The sequence below is a fragment of the Humulus lupulus genome, chromosome 4 (assembly GCF_963169125.1).
Source record: "Humulus lupulus chromosome 4, drHumLupu1.1, whole genome shotgun sequence".
In the NCBI taxonomy this organism is placed as follows: Eukaryota; Viridiplantae; Streptophyta; class Magnoliopsida; order Rosales; family Cannabaceae; genus Humulus; species Humulus lupulus.
In genome coordinates, this window is record NC_084796.1 from 101248082 (window position 1) to 101254081 (window position 6000).

The window sequence follows — 6000 nt, forward strand, 5'->3', positions numbered from 1 at the left end:
CGGAATCAAGCGAGGATCGAGGCATAGCGATCCTAGGAAAGATTAGAAGCTTCTTAACCGAAGGATTTGACGGAAAACAACCCAATCAAAGGTAATCGAAGTTTAAGTTTTGAGTTTTTCGAATTTCTAAGCTTTGAATTAGATTTTATAAATTGTTGAGTTTTTGGTTGGTTTGAACCTTGGGTTTTGAGGGTTTTGGAGTATTGGGAAGCTTGGGAACTTTGATTTGATGATTGGGGAATGTTTAGGTATGATTTTGGAAGCTTTGGAGTGTTAAAACACGTTTGGGAATGACCCAGAGTTGGGGGTCGCGGCCCTGTTCTTGGGGTGCCGCGGCCCTGAGTTGAAGAAGCAGGTGGGAGTGTTGTACCTGCTGGGCGCCGCGGCCCTTGATGAAGGGCGCCGCGACCCTTGCTTCAGGAAGTTCTGGGGGCCGCGGCCCAAGGTGCTAGGGCCGCAGCCCTTGCCCAGTTTTCACCTCGTTTGCATGTTTTGACCCCGGGAACTTAGTTATAGGCCTCGAGAGTGTTCCTACTACTTGGATTAGTTTGGATTGATCTCCCGGAGGCTAGATATTGGTTTGGAAACCTATGTTGATCATTATTATTAATGATTTCCCGTGTTTGGTTATGATTAGGTGACCGCTAAAGGACTAAAGGTTGATCGTTCTCAAGGGTTGTTCTTTTTATCATTCTAGCTCGAATTTGAGGTAAGAAAACAGTGTATGAATACAATTGCACCCTGTATATGTATATGACATGCGTGATTGTTATTGATGCATGTTGGTTGATAAATGTGGACATGGATAGCATATTATATGCTAGTGAATGTTGTACACTTGTATATGTACTGACTAGTCAGGGATACTGACCTAAGAGTCAGAAATGGCATAGCGTCATGAACGCAAGGCCAAATGAAGATTAGATCTAATCGATATCAGCATTGAATGGCTGTATGGCATTAATGCTGGACCGACCCTAAAGTCGATGAAACTTATAAGCGCTTGGCTAGTCTAAGACTAGTTACTCAGAGCTAGGGCATGAGGCCCCAGTGACTGTTGTCACATGGCTAGGGAACGATGTTCCAGGGTTATGACTCTATGGTCATGAGGAAGGTCATGTTGGTGACTATTCACCATACACCTATCCTGTTCAAACTTATGAAAGGTTCACTTATCTATTAAGCCCTGGTGACCCTATCGTCACATGGCTAGAGGGGGCTGTACCCACTTTTGTGACTTTTGCGACTATCACCTATCTGTTATGGACTGATAGTCTTGAATGATTATTATGATCATTGTTGATATTATATCATGCTATATTGAGTTTTCTTGCTGGGCCTTGGCTCATGGGTGTTATGTGGTGCAGGTAAAGGGAAAGAAAAGCTCACCCAGCCTTGAGTGGAGAGCTTAGGTGGTGATGTGTACATATGCGGCCGCTTGACCACCACGGCCAAGGAGTTCTCAGGGGAACTAGGGGCTTACCCTATTTTGCCGCTTAGGTCGGCGAGAATTGTAAATTTGAAACAGTAATGACCATTTTGTACTAAGAACAACTTGTAAATGTTTTGATTAGCTCTGCAGAGCAATTTATGGTATAAAATATCCTTTCTTATTATTGGTTTTCCACCTTAACATGTTAATCACATTTAGAGCACGTTTTTAACCAAGGGACTCGGGTAGCGGGTCAAATTTCCGGTTCACCGTAATTGTTCTGCGGTAACCAGGGCGTTACACTTGATGTGTCAGCTATGATATATGCATGTACATGAAATTTATTGTAGCTTCCCGTGGCCTTGATGGGCTCCTCCCGAGCAGGGAGTGCTTTGGGAACATGTGCTAAATTGTCGAGTGATGGGCGCACGCGCTCCAAGGATGATCGCATCTTTCCCCCCTATACCCATATTGTCAGATATACGGATGAGACCGTGTGCTCTATGAGCTTTCGCCACCATCGTAGATGATGCGTGCCTTTGTAGGTGGTTCCATGTGTCCCTGAAAGGACATGAGGTAAATTCTTGATTGGGAGGTGAAATTGGGAAATTCATGACCAGAGGTACGAGTAGCCGGGTCTCCTTGGGCGCCTGACTATTCCAAGTGGCATCTCTTCTCCTCATCATTTTTCCCTGCTCTCCAACTACATTATTTGGTTGGATGGCTACACTCTTTTGTCTCGGAGGACACATGTTGTTATGATTGGTTAAATACAAAGGATAAGTGTTGTTATACAAGCAGGTATAAACACAATTAGTGAATTTCACATCAAGTAGATGTGAAATTTGAGTTTCGATTGTAGCCACTTAAAAATTGTTGTAGAGTCCCAGAATTTACTTAGCTAGTTAGATAGTAGTAGTAGTAGTAGTAGTAATAGCTAGTATTAGTTATAGTATGTTCATTACTATGGATTTTGGTTCAAGCCGGGACTTAGTTGGAAACTCCTAGCAATAGTTATGGATTTTATAAGTTTAACCTATAGTTTAAGAATATTAATTATAACATAAGGTTTGATTAATATTGTTGGTTATTAATATGATAATTATTATAACCTAAGGTTTAGATAGAGCTAATAATAATATGACACTTGTCATGAGCATGGTTATTCCTAAGGTTATGATTATTAAGGAATTATTATTTTAATGATAAAATAAGATAAATATAAGACTTAGTCTTCACCAAAATCTGATAGGAGTATGATATTTGTCACAATTTTATTTATTTGTGGATTAGGATGTAAATAGATTTTTCGTAACTTTAGGGTACTGTAACTTCCAACCTGTTTTTGACCCAGTTATGTTATGAATTTCGAAAAATAGTATTTATATAAAGTTGTAGATAATTTAATTAGCTTTCTAACGGTATAAAGAGAGTCCAAATCGGAGTTCTACAGCTCCAGATATGCTAATTTTACTGAAGGGGAGTTTAGAGTTACGAGATTTAGGGAGTTAGAAGTTAGGATTCTATTTATTTTTATTATTTTAAAAATCAAGCTTTGAATCCTTAAATCTCTCTGAAAAATTTGACCAATTCCTAAGCCTTTGGCTGAAGGATATTCAAATATTTTCAATTAAATTTATTATTTTTATTCAAAGCCAAAAAGAAGATTTTTATTCCTAGAACTCTATAAATAGGACCTAGCACCAAGCCTTTTCATTCATTCTTCAAGCATTGATCAGAGCTTTCCATGTGCTAGTGAGACTATAGAGTGATAAACACTTGGATTGGGGTTATAAGCTTAATCATTATAAGCTTAATAAACACTTGGGAAGTAAAGTTATAGTGTATTTCGGTTTCGAGGTATAGTTCGGTCATAGAAGCATTCAAGGTATTCCTAATTCTAGTTCCTTTCTGTATTGATTCTTATAGTTCTTCTCTACTCAAATCCTAACTCAGTCTTTTGTATTCTTGGTTAGGCATCTAAGTTCTTCGAACTTAAGGTTTTCATTGGTAAGTATCATTTCGATGGTGTAGTTTATTCTTTCCATCTCTTTTCTTTAGTATACTCACCTCTATATTATGGTTTTTAGGAGTGTTCCAAAATCCCGACTTTGTTCTCATCATCCCAGTTGTTGACGCCGTTTTTCGTCAAACAGTGAAAGAAGAGCACATAAACAATAACTGATAATGGCCAAGTGAAATAAAACAATACAGACACACGATTTTTACGTGGTTCAGCAGTTAAATCTGCCTAGTCCACGAGTCTTTGTTATTAACACTCAAGATTATCACTGAGAATCCTTCAGGAATGAATTCTTCAGAGTTTTCTCTCAAGGATCAGAATTTCGGTCATTTACAATGGTGCATGGCCTCTCTATTTATAGAGAAGGCTGCAGAATACTATCCCACATATTTTGGGTAGTTACTCTTTTTGTATTAATAAAATAAATGGCTTTAAATGCCTATAATCAGATATAAAAGGAAACGTCCCCTGAAGATCAGGAGACGTATAACTGACCAAATAATATCCCACGATTCTAGGGGATTTACAATAATAAATGAGGATTACATCTCGTATTTATAACATTTTTAGGTATTCAAGGTGGTTATCGCGTATCTCTAAGGCTTTAGCTTCCCAGGTTTCCCATCATCTATCGAGCTAGAAACATCTCCCGAAGCCACATGGCTTTCGAGATCGTACGTGCGTCGAGCTCGGGACCCCTGATCCAAGATCGTCCCTGAAGATGAGAACGTCCCCGGAGCTATCTTTCGAGATCATGAATACTTCGAGGTCACCATACTCGAGGTCGTCTATGTCCTGTAGGCTCGACATTCAATCCTGGAGCATGTTTCCAACCTTATGAGTCCACTTATTTGCGAATCCAACTTTCGAAGTCATATTTAACATAGCTCAAAATTTGGGTGTAACATCTTGCCCCCTCAAAAGTATTTGTTCGAATCCTAAGAGAAGGAAACTTTTGAACTACTTTCTTTGAGAACTGTACCGTCACACTTTTGAAAATGGACTGCGTCAGCCGGGTATTGCTCATTTTTGGTACTTGAGTACCTTGGAAACATGCCCACGATCATCCATCTGCCACCTTTTCGGCGCCATCTTGTCATTGATTCCCATCCGTCCGATCTAGCAAGGATTTCATTCAACGCCCCGGATTAATCCCCCTTTTTCCATCTATATATACGAGACCCCATTCTTCATCTTCATTTTTACCTTCGTTTACCAAAAGCAAGAAAAGAAGAAAAAAGAAACCAGAGACCTCCTCATAAAAAGTTTCCATTCTGTGCATGTTTTCTCGGCCAAAGAAACAAAGAAACCCCGGTCTGTTCGAGTCCGTGAGTTCGTATTTGCAACCTCTTCTTCAATCGACAATCTCTCTTCAATCGCCATTATTGTGTAAGTATGCAATCTTTGTTTCCCATTTTGTCAGTTTTTATTCATACTGTTCTTGACGTGTATGTGTATATGCTAGTTTACACTAGTTTACATCCTTAGCATAATATGATAGGGGGTTTTGATCTGATAGGCTCTTATGCTTTTTAGACTTCCATACTGGATTTTCATTACTGGCTTATACCCAGTTTTCATATTTGAGTGAGGTTCCTATTTTCTGGGTTTTGAAAAAAAATTTAGGCGACGTTTCTTGTACACTAAGTTTTCGGGTAAAAAACATGGGCCTTGATAAATGCACGAAACCCAAGGCTGCCTTTCCTGGTTAACCGCCACTTTCTTTTCCCTTGATTTTCGGGATTTTCAAAAAATTATCCACGCTCCTTTCTTTTTCGTGGAACGCACGCCCTGCCTCTTCAATAAGGGTTTTAATATTTAGCTTGTTTTGCTCCTAAATCCCCGAGCTCATAAGTTCGAGCTCGGAACTCTTGCATGCATGGCCCTCACCATTTTTTCTTTCTCACTAGATGTCACAGAATCTGGAAAGACGGTGGGGGTCGTTGCTGGCAATCCCTTACGAGCCAAAATCTCTGAGCCCAGAATCGCTGTTCGCCCGGAATCAACGTTGGATAAGAGAATACGAGCTTGCACGCGAGCAAGAAGACATTCGAGCTCACTACCGCCGCCAGATAGATGAGGTCATAGAGGGGAAAAGGAGAGTTCTTCGAGAGGCCCTCTACCCGGAACCCTATTCAGGGCCTAGGCCGATTCCTCTCGATCCTGCATTAAAGGTTACTGTCGCGTTCCCTCCGGGAGAGCTCAAATTTTCACTAATGGGGGAACCTTCTTCCTCGCATACGAGGAGAGAGATGTTTGAGGCCGAGCACTACTGGAGCTCGGTTACCACAACTAGTCAGATAACTGACATCCTGGCCTTCCACGGCCTTAGCCTGTCAGGCTCCTTGAAGTGTCGACCTTCAGCCAACCATGAACGAAGCTGCTTCGCCCCTGGGGGCCGCGACGCCAGTGTGAAATACGCGGCCTGGAGCCAGGAACACATGAGGGCAGGAGCTCTGTTGCCCTTGAAGTCTTTTTTCAAGGACTTCACGGATTTCGTTGGGTTGGCCCCGTTCCAACTCAACACCAACTCTTACAGGGTACT